The following is a 21,137-nucleotide window of genomic DNA, read 5'->3' on the forward strand; positions in this document are numbered from 1 at the left end:
CGGCAGCCCGTTCCGCGGGCCGGAGCCGGTCCGGTTTTTGCGCCGCGGCCCCGAGCCGGCCCGGTTTTTGCGCGGCGGCCCGTTCTGCGGGCCCGATCCGCTTCACTTTTTGCGCGGCGGCCCCGATCCGGTCTGGTTTTTCCGCGGCGGCCCGTTCCGCGGGCTGGATCCGCTCCGGTTTTTGCGCGGCGGCCCCGATCCGGTCCGGTTTTTGCGCGGCGGCCCGTTCTGCGGGCCGGATCCGATCCGGTTTTTGCGCGGCGGCCACGATCCGCTCCGGTTTTTGCGCGGCGGCCCGTTCCGCGGGCCGGATCCGCTCCGGTTTTTGCGCGGCGGCCCCGATCCACTCCGGTTTTTGCGCGGCGGCCCGTTCCGCGGGCCGGATCCGCTCCGGTTTTTGCGCGGTGGCTCCGATCCGGTCCGGTTTTTGCCCGGCGGCCCGTTCCGTGGGCCGCATCCAGTCCGGTTTTTGCGCCGCGGCCCGTTCTGCGGGCCGGATCCGCTCCGGTTTTTGCGCGGCGGCCCCGATCCTGTCCGGTTTTTGCGCGGCGGCCCGTTCCGCGGGCCGGATCCGCTCCGCTTTTTGCGCGGCGGCCCCGATCCGATCCGGTTTTGCGCGGCGGCCCGTTCCGCGGGCCGGATCCGCTCCGGTTTTTGCGCGGCGGCCCCGATCCCGTACGGTTTTTGTGCGGCAGCCCGTTCCGCGGCCCGGAGCCGGTCCGGTTTTTGCACGGCTGCCCCGATCCGCTCCGGTTTTTGCGCGGCGGCCCGTTCCGTGGGCCGCATCCGCTCCGGTTTTTGCGCGGCGGACCCGATCCGCTCCGGTTTTTGCGCGGCGGCCCGTTCCGCGGGCCGGATCTGGTCCGGTTTTTGCGCGGCGGCTCCGAGCCGGTCCGGTTTTTGCGCGGCGGCCCGTTCCGCGGGCCGGATCCGCTCCGCTTTTTGCGCGGCGGCCCCGATCCTGTCTGGTTTTTGCGCGGCGGCCCGTTCCGCGGGCTGGATCCGGTCCGGTTTTTGCGCGGCGGCCACGATCCGCTCCGGTTTTTGCGCGGCGGCCCGTTCTGCGGGCCGGATCCGGTCCGGTTTTTGCGCGGCGGCCCCGATCCGCTCCGGTTTTTGCGCGGCGGCCTGTTCCGCGGGCCGGATCCGCTCCGGTTTTTGCGCGGCGGCCCCGATCCACTCTGGTTTTTGCGCGGCGGCCCGTTCCGCGGGCCGCATCCAGTCCCGTTTTTGCACGGCGGCCCCGATCCGGTCCGGTTTTTGCGCGGCGGCCCGTTCCGCGGGCCGGATCCGCTCCGGTTTTTGCGCGGCGGCCCCGATCCGCTCCGGTTTTTGCGCGGCGGCCCGTTCTGCGGGCCGGATCCGCTCCGGTTTTTGCGCGGCGGCCCATTCCGCGGGCCGGATCCGCTCCGGTTTTTGCGCGGCGGCCCCGATCCACTCCGGTTTTTGCGCGGCGGCCCGTTCCGCGGGCCGGATCCGCTCCGGTTTTTGCGCGGTGGCTCCGATCCGGTCCGGTTTTTGCCCGGCGGCCCGTTCCGCGGGCCGCATCCAGTCCGGTTTTTGCGCCGCGGCCCGTTCCGCGGGCCGGATCCTCTCCGGTTTTTGCGCGGCGGCCCCGATCCTGTCCGGTTTTTGCGCCGCGGCCCGTTCCGCGGGCCGGATCCGCTCCGGTTTTTGCGCGGCGGCCCCGATCCGCTCCGGTTTTTGCGCGGCGTCCCGTTCCGCGGGCCGCATCCGCTCCGGTTTTTGCGCGGCGGCCCCGATCCGCTCCGGTTTTTGTGCGGCAGCCCGTTCCGCGGGCCGGATCCGCTCCGGTTTTTGCACGGCGGCCCCGATCCGCTCCGGTTTTTGCGCGGCGGCCCGTTCCACGGGCCGGATCCGCTCCGGTTTTTGCGCGGCAGCCCCGAGCCGGTCCGGTTTTTGCGCGGCAGCCCGTTCCGCGGGCCGGATCCGGTCCGGTTTTTGCGCGGTGGCCCCAATCCGCTCCGGTTTTTGCGCGGTGGCCCCGATCCGCTCCGGTTTTTGCGCGGCGGATCCGAGCCGGTCCAGTTTTTGTGCCGCGGCCCTTTCCGCGGGCCGGATCCGCTCCGGTTTTTGCGTGGTGGCTCCGATCCGGTCCGGTTTTTGCCCGGCGGCCCCTTCCGTGGGCCGCATCCAGTCCGGTTTTTGCGCCGCGGCCCGTTCTGCGGGCCGGATCCGCTCCGGTTTTTGCGCGGCGGCCCCGATCCGCTCCGGTTTTTGCGCGGCGGCCCGTTCCGCGGGCCGGATCCGCTCCGGTTTTTGCGAGGCGGGCCCGATCCGCTCCGGTTTTTGCGCGGCAGCCTGTTCCGCGGGCCGGATCCGCTCCGGTTTTTGCGCGGCGGCCCCGAGCCTGTCTGGTTTTTGCGCCGCGGCCCGTTCCGCGGGCCGGATCTGCTCCGGTTTTTGCGCGGCGGCCCCGATCCGCTCCGGTTTTTGCGCGGCGGCCTGTTCCGCGGGCCGGATCCGCTCCGGTTTTTGCGCGGCGGCCCCGATACGGTCCGGTTTTTGCGCCGTGGCCCGTTCCGCGGGCCGGATCCGCTCCGGTTTTTGCGCGGCGGCCCCGATCCGGTCCGATTTTTGCGCGGCGGCCCGTTCCGCGGGCCGGATCCGCTCCGGTTTTTGCGCGGCGGCCCCGATCCGCTCCGGTTTTTGCGCGGCGGCCCGTTCCGCGGGCCGCATCCGCTCTGGTTTTTGCGCGGCGGCCCCGATCCGGTCCGGTTTTTGCGCGGTGGCCCGTTCCGCGGGCCGGATCCGCTCCGCTTTTTGCGCGGCGGCCCCGATCCGCTCCGGTTTTTGCGCGGCGTCCCGTTCCGCGGGCCGGATCCGCTCCGGTTTTTGCGCGGCGGCCCCGATCCGCTCCGGTTTTTGTGCGGCAGCCAGTTCCGCGGGCCGGAGCCGGTCCGGTTTTTGCACGGCGGCCCCGATCCGCTCCAGTTTTTGCGCGGCGGCCCGTTCCGCGGGCCGGATCCGCTCCGGTTTTTGCGCGGAGGCCCGTTCCGCGGGCCGCATCCGCTCCGGTTTTTGCGCGGCGGCCCCGATCCGCTCCGGTTTTTGTGCGGCAGTCAGTTCCGCGGGCCGGAGCCGGTCCGGTTTTTGCACGGCGGCCCCGATCCGGTCCGGTTTTTGCGCGGCGGCCCGTTCCGCGGGCCGCATCCGCTCCGGTTTTTGCGCGGCGGCCCCGATACGGTCCGGTTTTTGCGCGGCAGCCCGTTCCGCGGGCCAGATCCGCTCCGCTTTTTGTGCGGCGGCCCCGAGCCGGTCCTGTTTTTGCGCGGCGGCCCGTTCCGCGGGCCGGATCCGCTCCGGTTTTTGCGCGGTGGCTCCGATCTGCTCCAGTTTTTGTGCGGCAGCCTGTTCCGTGGGCCGGATCCGGTCCTGTTTTTGCGTGGCGGCCCCGATCCCGTCCAGTTTTTGCGCGGCGGCCTGTTCCGCGGGCCGGATCTGCTCCGGTTTTTGCGCGGCGGCCCCAATCCTGTCCGGTTTTTCTGTGTCACTGCATTCTGGGGGTGAGGTTTTTCAGCGCTGGCCATTCCAGGTCCGCTTTTACGCCTAATTCATGGCAAATGTGAACACTTAAAGTTATTTCCAGGTGTCTCCATTCATCGCCCTACAGCACTTTGCCTCTTCGAAAGCTTAGTCTTTTACGTGTTTTATCATTATCAGACTTTCCTGACTCGATCTTCCTAAGGATTACAGAGACGACAGGAAGTGCTCGGCTGTAGCCATATTAAGAGTTCCACTGACTCATGTAGGTGTCTGTCCGGGTGACACTGTCTTTCCAAATACCGGAAGTACCTTGTAGGATCCTTTTAAGTGCTGCGTCGACTCCGGAAAAGCCCGGTAGGACACCATTAGCTGTTGCCTACGTGAAATAATGTCGCGAACGCGACTAAATTCTGCGCAGATGACTGCAGATACCCTGCAGGAAGGCATTAATTTCTGCACAACGTAGTAGAAGAGCGTATCCAAATGACAGCAAGTGTTGACTTACAACGGGAAGATCCCGGCGGGATGACATTAGTTTTCGCATTGACTACCGGAAATGCCAGGCCGGGCCCTTTTACTTGTTTTGCCGCCTAACAAAAGTGCCTGGTAGGATCCCGTTAAATGTTTCTGCGGCGAAGAAATGTGCCTGGCCGAACCCCATTAAGTGTTGCACCGACACAGGCGGGTTAACGCATAACCTACCATGTTTGCTCCCACAACTAAGTGGCCATGCCATGACACATTGCCGGGACTCTCCGTCCTCCAGGGACACACGAGCACACACAGGTTGGATCTCTGAACCTGCATAGCCTCCCACTAAGCAAAACCTTCTTATTCCGGGCTACTGCATTTTTCTGTTATATTAGTGCCCCATAGGCCAGATTTTACCCACACCAAAAGGCAATGTCCAAAGTTGTAACTGGGTCTCTGGGATATCTGGTGGAGTAAGCGCATGCAAAAGAATACCTGTGCTTTGCTCCTTGCTCTATGCTAAAGGCGCCTCTTCTAGGGTAAGAGTATTTTTTGCAATAAACACTCAGAACATGGAGCTGCAGAAAAAAAAGGAGGAGAGAAGGGGAAAGAAGCATCTGAACGGCTAAATTGTGCCAGCAGCGCTGAGAGCGAGAGTCACAGTGAGTCCTGGGCCACTGGGGCCCCATTGCCTCTCTTGTGCATCCTGGGCCCTCCCTGTCTCTCCCCTGGCCCCCTCTCTTTCCCCGCACCTGCTTTCTCCATCTACCTCTGAGTGGCTGCATGCCTCCCTGTCTTTTCAGTCCTCTCTCTGTCCTGTAGCCTGTGGCTACTTTTTCTTTCTCTGCCTCTCTCCCTGGCTCTGGCTCTGTTTTTTGTATTCCTCCTGCTCTGTCCTGTAGCCTGTCGGTATTTTGTCTTTCTCTGGCTCTCTTGGTGTGACTCCCTGTGTTACTGAAAAACGTGGTAAAATTGGAAACAACTCTGTAACTCCAATTTAGTATTAAAGAGCAGGCATTCTTTATTCACGGCGCCGGATGCACGGGGATCGCTCCTCCTAACGTGCGTACCTCACGCACCTTTCCCCTACAATTTATAGCTCAAAATTTTACGTAGTCAGACATATTCATTATTGTCCTGTCTACTGATTGGTACAAACTTGCTCTTTCCTTATGTAAATTACTGCGCAGGCTCGGTTGTCCTCTTCTGAGTAGGTGCTGTTACTTGAGTCGGTGGTGGTCCGTGAGTCGGTGGTCGCGATCTTCCCCCTGCCGGAATTGCCTTTTGCCGTCTTGGCTCTTAATCTTGCCAGTCTTGGCTAGTTTTCTCAGTCCGCTACACGAAACCGCGTTTTGTCATCCTTTTCTGACAGAAGCACATTGCCTATTGGTCTGTTCACATTAATGATTACCTAGGGACTAAAATGCAGATCAACAGATACACTGATTCGTACGCTCCATGTTCCCATAGTGTAACAACGTCTCTGGTTGATTGATTTCATCGCTTTGGTTACACTTGTTCCTGTTGTTCTGTTTCTTCTTTTTTGGCTTTGTGTGATCCTGTTTTTCTCTGCCTCTCGCTTTTCCCAGCTCCCCGTCCCTCACTTCTAATGCCCGTTATCCTTCACCAACTCACTCTTCCTTGGTTCCCGTCCCCATTTCTGAATTCCTCCTGCTTTGCCACGTAGCCCGTGACATTTTCTTAATCTCTCTGTCTGCCTCAACGCTCCCCCCGCGCTTTTTATTCGTCTTCTCTGCTCTGTACCCTGCTACTGTTCTTGCCTTTCTGAGTTCTTCTCTGTCCAGCTCCCTTTCCCTATTCTTGAATTCCTGCTCTTCCTGCACCCACCGCTGTTTCCTGTGATCTCCATCTCTCTGTCCAGCTCCCTGTCCCTAGGTTTTAATCCCTGCCTCTGCCCACTGTAGCCTATCTAGATTTCTCTCGGCCCCTCTCTGTCCGGCTCTCTCTGTGTTCTAATTCCACGTAGACCCGTCCCTATTTAGAAATGTTTTTCTTTTCTTTCTGTACGCATTGCAATTCCTTTTGCTCTCCATCTCCCTTTTGGTGTATTTTCTTTTTCCTCTGGCTCCCTGTCCCTAATTGTTAATTCTCTCCCTGCTCATGCTCTGTACCACGTAGCCCCGTGGTTCTTTTTGTGGTGTTCCCTTCCCGGCCCCTTCCCTCCGCCGTTGCCTGTCTCGGCTCCCTGTCCCTGTGGCTTCTTTCTTCCCTCTCTGCCCTGTTCTTGTCGCTTTTCTTGTCTTTCTCCATCTTGCTCTGTCAGCTTTCTGCCCCTAGTCTTCATTCCTCCCTCGCTGTCGTGCTGCCTGCCCCAGGTTCTTTGTGTGTTTCCAGCCTGCTCCACATCGTTCTTTCTTGGTCTCTGTCCTGCTCTTCCCTCTTTCTGCTGCCTCTCTTCCCCTCTCTGCTGCTTTTATCTCCACCTCTGACAGGCTCCCTTTCTGTGTTCTAATTCCACGGTCTCTGTCACGTAGACCCGTGCTGTTTGTTTGTCCTCATCTCTCTCTGTCCAGCTCCTTGCTGCTATGATTTATTGCCCAATTTCCTCCCTCTCTGTCTTGCTAGCCCATTGCTGTTGGTTTTTCTTCGTTTGTCTCTGTCTGCCTCCCAGTGCCTGATCTTTAATTCCTCCTTCCCCATAGGCCGCTGTTCCTTTTTTCCATACTACATTGTGTTCTCTTTGGCATCTTTTCCTTATTCCTCGGTTCCCTCCTCGCTGCCCTGTGGCCCGTCCCCATTTTATTGTTGCCTCTCCCTCCCTCTCTCTGGCTTCTTACCCCTGTTTTTTAAATTCCTCCCTCTCTTCCCTGGTGGCCGTGAGATCTTTAGCCTTTCTCCGTCTCTTTCTGCCCAGCTCTCTGTGTCTATTCGTTAATTCTTCCCTCTCTGCCCTGTAGCCTGTAGCTTTTGTCCTTTCTGGCTTCCCCATGTCCCTATTTTAGAATTGGTTCTCTCTCTTCTTTCTGTACGCATTGCGATTCCTTTTGCTCTCCATCTCCCTTTTGGTGTATTTTCTTTTTCCTCTGGCTCCCTGTCCCTAATTGTTAATTCTCTCCCTGCTCATGCTCTGTACCACGTAGCCCCGTGGTTCGTTTTGTGGTGTTCCCTTCCCTCTGTCGTTGGCTGTCTCGGCTCCCTGTCCCTGTGAATTCTTACTTCCCTCTCTGCCCTGTTCTTGTCGCTTTTCTTGTCTTTCTCCATCTTGCTCTGTCAGCTTTCTGCCCCTATACTTCATTCCTCCCTCGCTGTCGTGCTGCCTGCCCCAGGTTCTTTGTGTGTTTCCAGCCTGCTCCACATCGTTCTTTCTTGGTCTCTGTCCTGCTCTTCCCTCTTTCTGCTGCCTCTCTTCCCCTCTCTGCTGCTTTTATCTCCACCTCTGACAGGCTCCCTTTCTGTGTTCTAATTCCACGGTCTCTGTCACGTAGACCCGTGCTGTTTGTTTGTCCTCATCTCTCTGTCCAGCTCCTTGCTGCTATGATTTATTGCCCAATTTCCTCCCTCTCTGTCTTGCTAGCCCATTGCTGTTGGTTTTTCTTCGTTTGTCTCTGTCTGCCTCCCAGTGCCTGATCTTTAATTCCTCCTTCCCCCTAGGCCGCTGTTCCTTTTTTCCATACTACATTGTGTTCTCTTTGGCATCTTTTCCTTATTCCTCGGTTCCCTCCTCGCTGCCCTGTGGCCCGTCCCCATTTTATTGTTGCCTCTCCCTCCCTCTCTCTGGCTTTTTACCCCTGTTTTTTAAATTCCTCCCTCTCTTCCCTGGTGGCCGTGAGATCTTTAGCCTTTCTCCGTCTCTTTCTGCCCAGCTCTCTGTGTCTATTCGTTAATTCTTCCCTCTCTGCCCTGTAGCCTGTAGCTTTTGTCCTTTCTGGCTTCCCCATGTCCCTATTTTAGAATTGGTTCTCTCTTCTTTCTGTACGCATTGCGATTCCTTTTGCTCTCCATCTCCCTTTTGGTGTATTTTCTTTTTCCTCTGGCTCCCTGTCCCTAATTGTTAATTCTCTCCCTGCTCATGCTCTGTACCACGTAGCCCCGTGGTTCGTTTTGTGGGGTTCCCTTCCCGGCCCCTTCCCTCCGCCGTTGCCTGTCTCGGTTCCCTGTCCCTGTGGCTTCTTTCTTCCCTCTCTGCCCTGTTCTTGTCGCTTTTCTTGTCTTTCTCCATCTTGCTCTGTCAGCTTTCTGCCCCTAGTCTTCATTCCTCCCTCGCTGTCGTGCTGCCTGCCCCAGGTTCTTTGTGTGTTTCCAGCCTGCTCCTCATCGTTCTTTCTTGGTCTCTGTCCTGCTCTTCCCTCTTTCTGCTGCCTCTCTTCCCCTCTCTGCTGCTTTTATCTCCACCTCTGACAGGCTCCCTCTCTGTGTTCTAATTCCACGTTCTCTGTCACGTAGACCCGTGCTGTTTGTTTGTCCTCATCTCTCTGTCCAGCTCCTTGCTGCTATGTTTTATTGCCCAATTTCCTCCCTCTCTGTCTTGCTAGCCCATTGCTGTTGGTTTTTCTTCGTTTGTCTCTGTCTGCCTCCCAGTGCCTGATCTTTAATTCCTCCTTCCCCATAGGCCGCTGTTCCTTTTTTCCATACTACATTGTGTTCTCTTTGGCCTCTTTCTCATTCCTCGGTTCCCTCCTCGCTGCCCTGTGGACCGTCCCCATTTTATTGTTGCCTCTCCCTCCCTCTCTCTGGCTTCTTACCCCTGTTTTTTAAATTCCTCCCTCTCTTCCCTGGTGGCCGTGAGATCTTTAGCCTTTCTCCGTCTCTTTCTGCCCAGCTCTCTGTGTCTATTCGTTAATTCTTCCCTCTCTGCCCTGTAGCCTGTAGCTTTTGTCCTTTCTGGCTTCCCCATGTCCCTATTTTACAATTGGTTCTCTCTTCTTTCTGTACGCATTGCGATTCCTTTTGCTCTCCATCTCCCTTTTGGTGTATTTTCTTTTTCCTCTGGCTCCCTGTCCCTAATTGTTAATTCTCTCCCTGCTCATGCTCTGTACCACGTAGCCCCGTGGTTCGTTTTGTGGGGTTCCCTTCCCTCTGTCGTTGGCTGTCTCGGCTCCCTGTCCCTGTGAATTCTTACTTCCCTCTCTGCCCTGTTCTTGTCGCTTTTCTTGTCTTTCTCCATCTTGCTCTGTCAGCTTTCTGCCCCTATACTTCATTCCTCCCTCGCTGTCGTGCTGCCTGCCCCAGGTTCTTTGTGTGTTTCCAGCCTGCTCCACATCGTTCTTTCTTGTCTCTGTCCTGCTCTTCCCTCTTTCTGCTGCCTCTCTTCCCCTCTCTGCTGCTTTTATCTCCACCTCTGACAGGCTCCCTCTCTGTGTTCTAATTCCACGGTCTCTGTCACGTAGACCCGTGCTGTTTGTTTGTCCTCATCTCTCTCTGTCCAGCTCCTTGCTGCTATGATTTATTGCCCAATTTCCTCCCTCTCTGTCTTGCTAGCCCATTGCTGTTGGTTTTTCTTCGTTTGTCTCTGTCTGCCTCCCAGTGCCTGATCTTTAATTCCTCCTTCCCCATAGGCCGCTGTTCCTTTTTTCCATACTACATTGTGTTCTCTTTGGCATCTTTTCCTTATTCCTCGGTTCCCTCCTCGCTGCCCTGTGGACCGTCCCCATTTTATTGTTGCCTCTCCCTCCCTCTCTCTGGCTTTTTACCCCAGTTTTTTAAATTTTTCCCTCTCTTCCCTGGTGGCCGTGTGATCTTTAGCCTTTCTCCGTCTCTTTCTGCCCAGCTCTCTGTGTCTATTCGTTAATTCTTCCCTCTCTGCCCTGTAGCCTGTAGCTTTTGTCCTTTCTGGCTTCCCCATGTCCCTATTTTACAATTGGTTCTCTCTTCTTTCTGTACGCATTGCGATTCCTTTTGCTCTCCATCTCCCTTTTGGTGTATTTTCTTTTTCCTCTGGCTCCCTGTCCCTAATTGTTAATTCTCTCCCTGCTCATGCTCTGTACCACGTTGCCCCGTGGTTCGTTTTGTGGTGTTCCCTTCCCGGCCCCTTCCCTCCGCCGTTGCCTGTCTCGGTTCCCTGTCCCTGTGGCTTCTTTCTTCCCTCTCTGCCCTGTTCTTGTCGCTTTTCTTGTCTTTCTCCATCTTGCTCTGTCAGCTTTCTGCCCCTAGTCTTCATTCCTCCCTCGCTGTCGTGCTGCCTGCCCCAGGTTCTTTGTGTGTTTCCAGCCTGCTCCTCATCGTTCTTTCTTGGTCTCTGTCCTGCTCTTCCCTCTTTCTGCTGCCTCTCTTCCCCTCTCTGCTGCTTTTATCTCCACCTCTGACAGGCTCCCTCTCTGTGTTCTAATTCCACGGTCTCTGTCACGTAGACCCGTGCTGTTTGTTTGTCCTCATCTCTCTCTGTCCAGCTCCTTGCTGCTATGATTTATTGCCCAATTTCCTCCCTCTCTGTCTTGCTAGCCCATTGCTGTTGGTTTTTCTTCGTTTGTCTCTGTCTGCCTCCCAGTGCCTGATCTTTAATTCCTCCTTCCCCATAGGCCGCTGTTCCTTTTTTCCATACTACATTGTGTTCTCTTTGGCATCTTTTCCTTATTCCTCGGTTCCCTCCTCGCTGCCCTGTGGCCCGTCCCCATTTTATTGTTGCCTCTCCCTCCCTCTCTCTGGCTTCTTACCCCTGTTTTTTAAATTCCTCCCTCTCTTCCCTGGTGGCCGTGTGATCTTTAGCCTTTCTCCGTCTCTTTCTGCCCAGCTCTCTGTGTCTATTCGTTAATTCTTCCCTCTCTGCCCTGTAGCCTGTAGCTTTTGTCCTTTCTGGCTTCCCCATGTCCCTATTTTACAATTGGTTCTCTCTTCTTTCTGTACGCATTGCGATTCCTTTTGCTCTCCATCTCCCTTTTGGTGTATTTTCTTTTTCCTCTGGCTCCCTGTCCCTAATTGTTAATTCTCTCCCTGCTCATGCTCTGTACCACGTAGCCCCGTGGTTCGTTTTGTGGTGTTCCCTTCCCTCCGCCGTTGGCTGTCTCGGCTCCCTGTCCCTGTGAATTCTTACTTCCCTCTCTGCCCTGTTCTTGTCGCTTTTCTTGTCTTTCTCCATCTTGCTCTGTCAGCTTTCTGCCCCTATACTTCATTCCTCCCTCGCTGTCGTGCTGCCTGCCCCAGGTTCTTTGTGTGTTTCCAGCCTGCTCCACATCGTTCTTTCTTGGTCTCTGTCCTGCTCTTCCCTCTTTCTGCTGCCTCTCTTCCCCTCTCTGCTGCTTTTATCTCCACCTCTGACAGGCTCCCTCTCTGTGTTCTAATTCCACGGTCTCTGTCACGTAGACCCGTGCTGTTTGTTTGTCCTCATCTCTCTCTGTCCAGCTCCTTGCTGCTATGATTTATTGCCCAATTTCCTCCCTCTCTGTCTTGCTAGCCCATTGCTGTTGGTTTGTTTTCACTTGTTTCTTCGTTTGTCTCTGTCTGCCTCCCAGTGCCTGATCTTTAATTCCTCCTTCCCCCTAGGCCGCTGTTCCTTTTTTCCATACTACATTGTGTTCTCTTTGGCATCTTTTCCTTATTCCTCGGTTCCCTCCTCGCTGCCCTGTGGACCGTCCCCATTTTATTGTTGCCTCTCCCTCCCTCTCTCTGGCTTCTTACCCCTGTTTTTTAAATTCCTCCCTCTCTTCCCTGGTGGCCGTGAGATCTTTAGCCTTTCTCCGTCTCTTTCTGCCCAGCTCTCTGTGTCTATTCGTTAATTCTTCCCTCTCTGCCCTGTAGCCTGTAGCTTTTGTCCTTTCTGGCTTCCCCATGTCCCTATTTTACAATTGGTTCTCTCTTCTTTCTGTACGCATTGCGATTCCTTTTGCTCTCCATCTCCCTTTTGGTGTATTTTCTTTTTCCTCTGGCTCCCTGTCCCTAATTGTTAATTCTCTCCCTGCTCATGCTCTGTACCACGTAGCCCCGTGGTTCGTTTTGTGGGGTTCCCTTCCCTCTGTCGTTGGCTGTCTCGGCTCCCTGTCCCTGTGAATTCTTACTTCCCTCTCTGCCCTGTTCTTGTCGCTTTTCTTGTCTTTCTCCATCTTGCTCTGTCAGCTTTCTGCCCCTAGTCTTCATTCCTCCCTCGCTGTCGTGCTGCCTGCCCCAGGTTCTTTGTGTGTTTCCAGCCTGCTCCACATCGTTCTTTCTTGTCTCTGTCCTGCTCTTCCCTCTTTCTGCTGCCTCTGTTCCCCTCTCTGCTGCTTTTATCTCCACCTCTGACAGGCTCCCTCTCTGTGTTCTAATTCCACGGTCTCTGTCACGTAGACCCGTGCTGTTTGTCCTCATCTCTCTCTGTCCAGCTCCTTGCTGCTATGATTTATTGCCCAATTTCCTCCCTCTCTGTCTTGCTAGCCCATTGCTGTTGGTTTTTCTTCGTTTGTCTCTGTCTGCCTCCCAGTGCCTGATCTTTAATTCCTCCTTCCCCATAGGCCGCTGTTCCTTTTTTCCATACTACATTGTGTTCTCTTTGGCATCTTTTCCTTATTCCTCGGTTCCCTCCTCGCTGCCCTGTGGCCCGTCCCCATTTTATTGTTGCCTCTCCCTCCCTCTCTCTGGCTTTTTACCCCAGTTTTTTAAATTTTTCCCTCTCTTCCCTGGTGGCCGTGTGATCTTTAGCCTTTCTCCGTCTCTTTCTGCCCAGCTCTCTGTGTCTATTCGTTAATTCTTCCCTCTCTGCCCTGTAGCCTGTAGCTTTTGTCCTTTCTGGCTTCCCCATGTCCCTATTTTAGAATTGGTTCTCTCTTCTTTCTGTACGCATTGCGATTCCTTTTGCTCTCCATCTCCCTTTTGGTGTATTTTCTTTTTCCTCTGGCTCCCTGTCCCTAATTGTTAATTCTCTCCCTGCTCATGCTCTGTACCACGTTGCCCCGTGGTTCGTTTTGTGGTGTTCCCTTCCCGGCCCCTTCCCTCCGCCGTTGCCTGTCTCGGTTCCCTGTCCCTGTGGCTTCTTTCTTCCCTCTCTGCCCTGTTCTTGTCGCTTTTCTTGTCTTTCTCCATCTTGCTCTGTCAGCTTTCTGCCCCTAGTCTTCATTCCTCCCTCGCTGTCGTGCTGCCTGCCCCAGGTTCTTTGTGTGTTTCCAGCCTGCTCCTCATCGTTCTTTCTTGGTCTCTGTCCTGCTCTTCCCTCTTTCTGCTGCCTCTCTTCCCCTCTCTGCTGCTTTTATCTCCACCTCTGACAGGCTCCCTCTCTGTGTTCTAATTCCACGGTCTCTGTCACGTAGACCCGTGCTGTTTGTTTGTCCTCATCTCTCTCTGTCCAGCTCCTTGCTGCTATGATTTATTGCCCAATTTCCTCCCTCTCTGTCTTGCTAGCCCATTGCTGTTGGTTTTTCTTCGTTTGTCTCTGTCTGCCTCCCAGTGCCTGATCTTTAATTCCTCCTTCCCCATAGGCCGCTGTTCCTTTTTTCCATACTACATTGTGTTCTCTTTGGCATCTTTTCCTTATTCCTCGGTTCCCTCCTCGCTGCCCTGTGGCCCGTCCCCATTTTATTGTTGCCTCTCCCTCCCTCTCTCTGGCTTCTTACCCCTGTTTTTTAAATTCCTCCCTCTCTTCCCTGGTGGCCGTGTGATCTTTAGCCTTTCTCCGTCTCTTTCTGCCCAGCTCTCTGTGTCTATTCGTTAATTCTTCCCTCTCTGCCCTGTAGCCTGTAGCTTTTGTCCTTTCTGGCTTCCCCATGTCCCTATTTTAGAATTGGTTCTCTCTTCTTTCTGTACGCATTGCGATTCCTTTTGCTCTCCATCTCCCTTTTGGTGTATTTTCTTTTTCCTCTGGCTCCCTGTCCCTAATTGTTAATTCTCTCCCTGCTCATGCTCTGTACCACGTAGCCCCGTGGTTCGTTTTGTGGTGTTCCCTTCCCTCTGTCGTTGGCTGTCTCGGCTCCCTGTCCCTGTGAATTCTTACTTCCCTCTCTGCCCTGTTCTTGTCGCTTTTCTTGTCTTTCTCCATCTTGCTCTGTCAGCTTTCTGCCCCTATACTTCATTCCTCCCTCGCTGTCGTGCTGCCTGCCCCAGGTTCTTTGTGTGTTTCCAGCCTGCTCCTCATCGTTCTTTCTTGGTCTCTGTCCTGCTCTTCCCTCTTTCTGCTGCCTCTCTTCCCCTCTCTGCTGCTTTTATCTCCACCTCTGACAGGCTCCCTCTCTGTGTTCTAATTCCACGGTCTCTGTCACGTAGACCCGTGCTGTTTGTTTGTCCTCATCTCTCTCTGTCCAGCTCCTTGCTGCTATGATTTATTGCCCAATTTCCTCCCTCTCTGTCTTGCTAGCCCATTGCTGTTGGTTTGTTTTCACTTGTTTCTTCGTTTGTCTCTGTCTGCCTCCCAGTGCCTGATCTTTAATTCCTCCTTCCCCCTAGGCCGCTGTTCCTTTTTTCCATACTACATTGTGTTCTCTTTGGCATCTTTTCCTTATTCCTCGGTTCCCTCCTCGCTGCCCTGTGGACCGTCCCCATTTTATTGTTGCCTCTCCCTCCCTCTCTCTGGCTTCTTACCCCTGTTTTTTAAATTCCTCCCTCTCTTCCCTGGTGGCCGTGAGATCTTTAGCCTTTCTCCGTCTCTTTCTGCCCAGCTCTCTGTGTCTATTCGTTAATTCTTCCCTCTCTGCCCTGTAGCCTGTAGCTTTTGTCCTTTCTGGCTTCCCCATGTCCCTATTTTACAATTGGTTCTCTCTTCTTTCTGTACGCATTGCGATTCCTTTTGCTCTCCATCTCCCTTTTGGTGTATTTTCTTTTTCCTCTGGCTCCCTGTCCCTAATTGTTAATTCTCTCCCTGCTCATGCTCTGTACCACGTAGCCCCGTGGTTCGTTTTGTGGGGTTCCCTTCCCTCTGTCGTTGGCTGTCTCGGCTCCCTGTCCCTGTGAATTCTTACTTCCCTCTCTGCCCTGTTCTTGTCGCTTTTCTTGTCTTTCTCCATCTTGCTCTGTCAGCTTTCTGCCCCTATACTTCATTCCTCCCTCGCTGTCGTGCTGCCTGCCCCAGGTTCTTTGTGTGTTTCCAGCCTGCTCCACATCGTTCTTTCTTGTCTCTGTCCTGCTCTTCCCTCTTTCTGCTGCCTCTCTTCCCCTCTCTGCTGCTTTTATCTCCACCTCTGACAGGCTCCCTCTCTGTGTTCTAATTCCACGGTCTCTGTCACGTAGACCCGTGCTGTTTGTTTGTCCTCATCTCTCTCTGTCCAGCTCCTTGCTGCTATGATTTATTGCCCAATTTCCTCCCTCTCTGTCTTGCTAGCCCATTGCTGTTGGTTTTTCTTCGTTTGTCTCTGTCTGCCTCCCAGTGCCTGATCTTTAATTCCTCCTTCCCCATAGGCCGCTGTTCCTTTTTTCCATACTACATTGTGTTCTCTTTGGCATCTTTTCCTTATTCCTCGGTTCCCTCCTCGCTGCCCTGTGGCCCGTCCCCATTTTATTGTTGCCTCTCCCTCCCTCTCTCTGGCTTTTTACCCCAGTTTTTTAAATTTTTCCCTCTCTTCCCTGGTGGCCGTGTGATCTTTAGCCTTTCTCCGTCTCTTTCTGCCCAGCTCTCTGTGTCTATTCGTTAATTCTTCCCTCTCTGCCCTGTAGCCTGTAGCTTTTGTCCTTTCTGGCTTCCCCATGTCCCTATTTTAGAATTGGTTCTCTCTTCTTTCTGTACGCATTGCGATTCCTTTTGCTCTCCATCTCCCTTTTGGTGTATTTTCTTTTTCCTCTGGCTCCCTGTCCCTAATTGTTAATTCTCTCCCTGCTCATGCTCTGTACCACGTTGCCCCGTGGTTCGTTTTGTGGTGTTCCCTTCCCGGCCCCTTCCCTCCGCCGTTGCCTGTCTCGGTTCCCTGTCCCTGTGGCTTCTTTCTTCCCTCTCTGCCCTGTTCTTGTCGCTTTTCTTGTCTTTCTCCATCTTGCTCTGTCAGCTTTCTGCCCCTAGTCTTCATTCCTCCCTCGCTGTCGTGCTGCCTGCCCCAGGTTCTTTGTGTGTTTCCAGCCTGCTCCTCATCGTTCTTTCTTGGTCTCTGTCCTGCTCTTCCCTCTTTCTGCTGCCTCTCTTCCCCTCTCTGCTGCTTTTATCTCCACCTCTGACAGGCTCCCTCTCTGTGTTCTAATTCCACGGTCTCTGTCACGTAGACCCGTGCTGTTTGTTTGTCCTCATCTCTCTCTGTCCAGCTCCTTGCTGCTATGATTTATTGCCCAATTTCCTCCCTCTCTGTCTTGCTAGCCCATTGCTGTTGGTTTTTCTTCGTTTGTCTCTGTCTGCCTCCCAGTGCCTGATCTTTAATTCCTCCTTCCCCATAGGCCGCTGTTCCTTTTTTCCATACTACATTGTGTTCTCTTTGGCATCTTTTCCTTATTCCTCGGTTCCCTCCTCGCTGCCCTGTGGCCCGTCCCCATTTTATTGTTGCCTCTCCCTCCCTCTCTCTGGCTTCTTACCCCTGTTTTTTAAATTCCTCCCTCTCTTCCCTGGTGGCCGTGTGATCTTTAGCCTTTCTCCGTCTCTTTCTGCCCAGCTCTCTGTGTCTATTCGTTAATTCTTCCCTCTCTGCCCTGTAGCCTGTAGCTTTTGTCCTTTCTGGCTTCCCCATGTCCCTATTTTAGAATTGGTTCTCTCTTCTTTCTGTACGCATTGCGATTCCTTTTGCTCTCCATCTCCCTTTTGGTGTATTTTCTTTTTCCTCTGGCTCCCTGTCCCTAATTGTTAATTCTCTCCCTGCTCATGCTCTGTACCACGTAGCCCCGTGGTTCGTTTTGTGGTGTTCCCTTCCCTCTGTCGTTGGCTGTCTCGGCTCCCTGTCCCTGTGAATTCTTACTTCCCTCTCTGCCCTGTTCTTGTCGCTTTTCTTGTCTTTCTCCATCTTGCTCTGTCAGCTTTCTGCCCCTATACTTCATTCCTCCCTCGCTGTCGTGCTGCCTGCCCCAGGTTCTTTGTGTGTTTCCAGCCTGCTCCTCATCGTTCTTTCTTGGTCTCTGTCCTGCTCTTCCCTCTTTCTGCTGCCTCTCTTCCCCTCTCTGCTGCTTTTATCTCCACCTCTGACAGGCTCCCTCTCTGTGTTCTAATTCCACGGTCTCTGTCACGTAGACCCGTGCTGTTTGTTTGTCCTCATCTCTCTCTGTCCAGCTCCTTGCTGCTATGATTTATTGCCCAATTTCCTCCCTCTCTGTCTTGCTAGCCCATTGCTGTTGGTTTGTTTTCACTTGTTTCTTCGTTTGTCTCTGTCTGCCTCCCAGTGCCTGATCTTTAATTCCTCCTTCCCCCTAGGCCGCTGTTCCTTTTTTCCATACTACATTGTGTTCTCTTTGGCCTCTTTTCCTTATTCCTCGGTTCCCTCCTCGCTGCCCTGTGGACCGTCCCCATTTTATTGTTGCCTCTCCCTCCCTCTCTCTGGCTTCTTACCCCTGTTTTTTAAATTCCTCCCTCTCTTCCCTGGTGGCCGTGAGATCTTTAGCCTTTCTCCGTCTCTTTCTGCCCAGCTCTCTGTGTCTATTCGTTAATTCTTCCCTCTCTGCCCTGTAGCCTGTAGCTTTTGTCCTTTCTGGCTTCCCCATGTCCCTATTTTACAATTGGTTCTCTCTTCTTTCTGTACGCATTGCGATTCCTTTTGCTCTCCATCTCCCTTTTGGTGTATTTTCTTTTTCCTCTGGCTCCCTGTCCCTAATTGTTAATTCTCTCCCTGCTCATGCTCTGTACCACGTAGCCCCGTGGTTCGTTTTGTGGGGTTCCCTTCCCTCTGTCGTTGGCTGTCTCGGCTCCCTGTCCCTGTGAATTCTTACTTCCCTCTCTGCCCTGTTCTTGTCGCTTTTCTTGTCTTTCTCCATCTTGCTCTGTCAGCTTTCTGCCCCTATACTTCATTCCTCCCTCGCTGTCGTGCTGCCTGCCCCAGGTTCTTTGTGTGTTTCCAGCCTGCTCCACATCGTTCTTTCTTGTCTCTGTCCTGCTCTTCCCTCTTTCTGCTGCCTCTCTTCCCCTCTCTGCTGCTTTTATCTCCACCTCTGACAGGCTCCCTCTCTGTGTTCTAATTCCACGGTCTCTGTCACGTAGACCCGTGCTGTTTGTTTGTCCTCATCTCTCTCTGTCCAGCTCCTTGCTGCTATGATTTATTGCCCAATTTCCTCCCTCTCTGTCTTGCTAGCCCATTGCTGTTGGTTTTTCTTCGTTTGTCTCTGTCTGCCTCCCAGTGCCTGATCTTTAATTCCTCCTTCCCCATAGGCCGCTGTTCCTTTTTTCCATACTACATTGTGTTCTCTTTGGCATCTTTTCCTTATTCCTCGGTTCCCTCCTCGCTGCCCTGTGGCCCGTCCCCATTTTATTGTTGCCTCTCCCTCCCTCTCTCTGGCTTTTTACCCCAGTTTTTTAAATTTTTCCCTCTCTTCCCTGGTGGCCGTGTGATCTTTAGCCTTTCTCCGTCTCTTTCTGCCCAGCTCTCTGTGTCTATTCGTTAATTCTTCCCTCTCTGCCCTGTAGCCTGTAGCTTTTGTCCTTTCTGGCTTCCCCATGTCCCTATTTTAGAATTGGTTCTCTCTTCTTTCTGTACGCATTGCGATTCCTTTTGCTCTCCATCTCCCTTTTGGTGTATTTTCTTTTTCCTCTGGCTCCCTGTCCCTAATTGTTAATTCTCTCCCTGCTCATGCTCTGTACCACGTTGCCCCGTGGTTCGTTTTGTGGTGTTCCCTTCCCGGCCCCTTCCCTCCGCCGTTGCCTGTCTCGGTTCCCTGTCCCTGTGGCTTCTTTCTTCCCTCTCTGCCCTGTTCTTGTCGCTTTTCTTGTCTTTCTCCATCTTGCTCTGTCAGCTTTCTGCCCCTAGTCTTCATTCCTCCCTCGCTGTCGTGCTGCCTGCCCCAGGTTCTTTGTGTGTTTCCAGCCTGCTCCTCATCGTTCTTTCTTGGTCTCTGTCCTGCTCTTCCCTCTTTCTGCTGCCTCTCTTCCCCTCTCTGCTGCTTTTATCTCCACCTCTGACAGGCTCCCTCTCTGTGTTCTAATTCCACGTTCTCTGTCACGTAGACCCGTGCTGTTTGTTTGTCCTCATCTCTCTGTCCAGCTCCTTGCTGCTATGTTTTATTGCCCAATTTCCTCCCTCTCTGTCTTGCTAGCCCATTGCTGTTGGTTTTTCTTCGTTTGTCTCTGTCTGCCTCCCAGTGCCTGATCTTTAATTCCTCCTTCCCCATAGGCCGCTGTTCCTTTTTTCCATACTACATTGTGTTCTCTTTGGCCTCTTTCTCATTCCTCGGTTCCCTCCTCGCTGCCCTGTGGCCCGTCCCCATTTTATTGTTGCCTCTCCCTCCCTCTCTCTGGCTTCTTGCCCCTGTTTTTTAAATTCCTCCCTCTCTTCCCTGGTGGCCGTGAGATCTTTAGCCTTTCTCCGTCTCTTTCTGCCCAGCTCTCTGTGTCTATTCGTTAATTCTTCCCTCTCTGCCCTGTAGCCTGTAGCTTTTGTCCTTTCTGGCTTCCCCATGTCCCTATTTTAGAATTGGTTCTCTCTTCTTTCTGTACGCATTGCGATTCCTTTTGCTCTCCATCTCCCTTTTAGTGTATTATCTTTTTCCTCTGGCTCCCTGTCCCTAATTGTTAATTCTCTCCCTGCTCATGCTCTGTACCACGTTGCCCCGTGGTTCGTTTTGTGGTGTTCCCTTCCCGGCCCCTTCCCTCCGCCGTTGGCTGTCTCGGCTCCCTGTCCCTGTGAATTCTTACTTCCCTCTCTGCCCTGTTCTTGTCGCTTTTCTTGTCTTTCTCCATCTTGCTCTGTCAGCTTTCTGCCCCTAGTCTTCATTCCTCCCTCGCTGTCGTGCTGCCTGCCCCAGGTTCTTTGTGTGTTTCCAGCCTGCTCCACATCGTTCTTTCTTGTCTCTGTCCTGCTCTTCCCTCTTTCTGCTGCCTCTCTTCCCCTCTCTGCTGCTTTTATCTCCACCTCTGACAGGCTCCCTTTCTGTGTTCTAATTCCACGTTCTCTGTCACGTAGACCCGTGCTGTTTGTTTGTCCTCATCTCTCTGTCCAGCTCCTTGCTGCTATGATTTATTGCCCAATTTCCTCCCTCTCTGTCTTGCTAGCCCATTGCTGTTGGTTTTTCTTCGTTTGTCTCTGTCTGCCTCCCAGTGCCTGATCTTTAATTCCTCCTTCCCCATAGGCCGCTGTTCCTTTTTTCCATACTACATTGTGTTCTCTTTGGCATCTTTTCCTTATTCCTCGGTTCCCTCCTCGCTGCCCTGTGGCCCGTCCCCATTTTATTGTTGCCTCTCCCTCCCTCTCTCTGGCTTTTTACCCCAGTTTTTTAAATTTTTCCCTCTCTTCCCTGGTGGCCGTGTGATCTTTAGCCTTTCTCCGTCTCTTTCTGCCCAGCTCTCTGTGTCTATTCGTTAATTCTTCCCTCTCTGCCCTGTAGCCTGTAGCTTTTGTCCTTTCTGGCTTCCCCATGTCCCTATTTTACAATTGGTTCTCTCTCTTCTTTCTGTACGCATTGCGATTCCTTTTGCTCTCCATCTCCCTTTTGGTGTATTTTCTTTTTCCTCTGGCTCCCTGTCCCTAATTGTTAATTCTCTCCCTGCTCATGCTCTGTACCACGTAGCCCCGTGGTTCGTTTTGTGGGGTTCCCTTCCCTCTGTCGTTGGCTGTCTCGGCTCCCTGTCCCTGTGAATTCTTACTTCCCTCTCTGCCCTGTTCTTGTCGCTTTTCTTGTCTTTCTCCATCTTGCTCTGTCAGCTTTCTGCCCCTATACTTCATTCCTCCCTCGCTGTCGTGCTGCCTGCCCCAGGTTCTTTGTGTGTTTCCAGCCTGCTCCACATCGTTCTTTCTTGTCTCTGTCCTGCTCTTCCCTCTTTCTGCTGCCTCTCTTCCCCTCTCTGCTGCTTTTATCTCCACCTCTGACAGGCTCCCTCTCTGTGTTCTAATTCCACGGTCTCTGTCACGTAGACCCGTGCTGTTTGTTTGTCCTCATCTCTCTCTGTCCAGCTCCTTGCTGCTATGATTTATTGCCCAATTTCCTCCCTCTCTGTCTTGCTAGCCCATTGCTGTTGGTTTTTCTTCGTTTGTCTCTGTCTGCCTCCCAGTGCCTGATCTTTAATTCCTCCTTCCCCATAGGCCGCTGTTCCTTTTTTCCATACTACATTGTGTTCTCTTTGGCATCTTTTCCTTATTCCTCGGTTCCCTCCTCGCTGCCCTGTGGCCCGTCCCCATTTTATTGTTGCCTCTCCCTCCCTCTCTCTGGCTTTTTACCCCAGTTTTTTAAATTTTTCCCTCTCTTCCCTGGTGGCCGTG

At 53.7% G+C, this 21,137-nt stretch overlaps 1 long non-coding RNA gene across 1 annotated transcript in view; it reads left to right on the forward strand.

The window, feature by feature from the left end:
* The first annotated feature begins 4,566 nt into the window (after positions 1-4,566).
* The window catches only part of LOC135311034 (uncharacterized), a 51,093-nt gene continuing 34,522 nt past the window's right edge, over positions 4,567-21,137 (forward strand). The window contains exon 1 of the long non-coding RNA XR_010370943.1: positions 4,567-4,640. This is a non-coding gene — a long non-coding RNA (uncharacterized LOC135311034). The remainder of the gene's footprint in view (positions 4,641-21,137) is intronic.

The sequence above is a fragment of the Phalacrocorax carbo genome, unplaced genomic scaffold (assembly GCF_963921805.1).
Source record: "Phalacrocorax carbo unplaced genomic scaffold, bPhaCar2.1 SCAFFOLD_68, whole genome shotgun sequence".
NCBI lineage: Eukaryota > Metazoa > Chordata > Aves > Suliformes > Phalacrocoracidae > Phalacrocorax > Phalacrocorax carbo.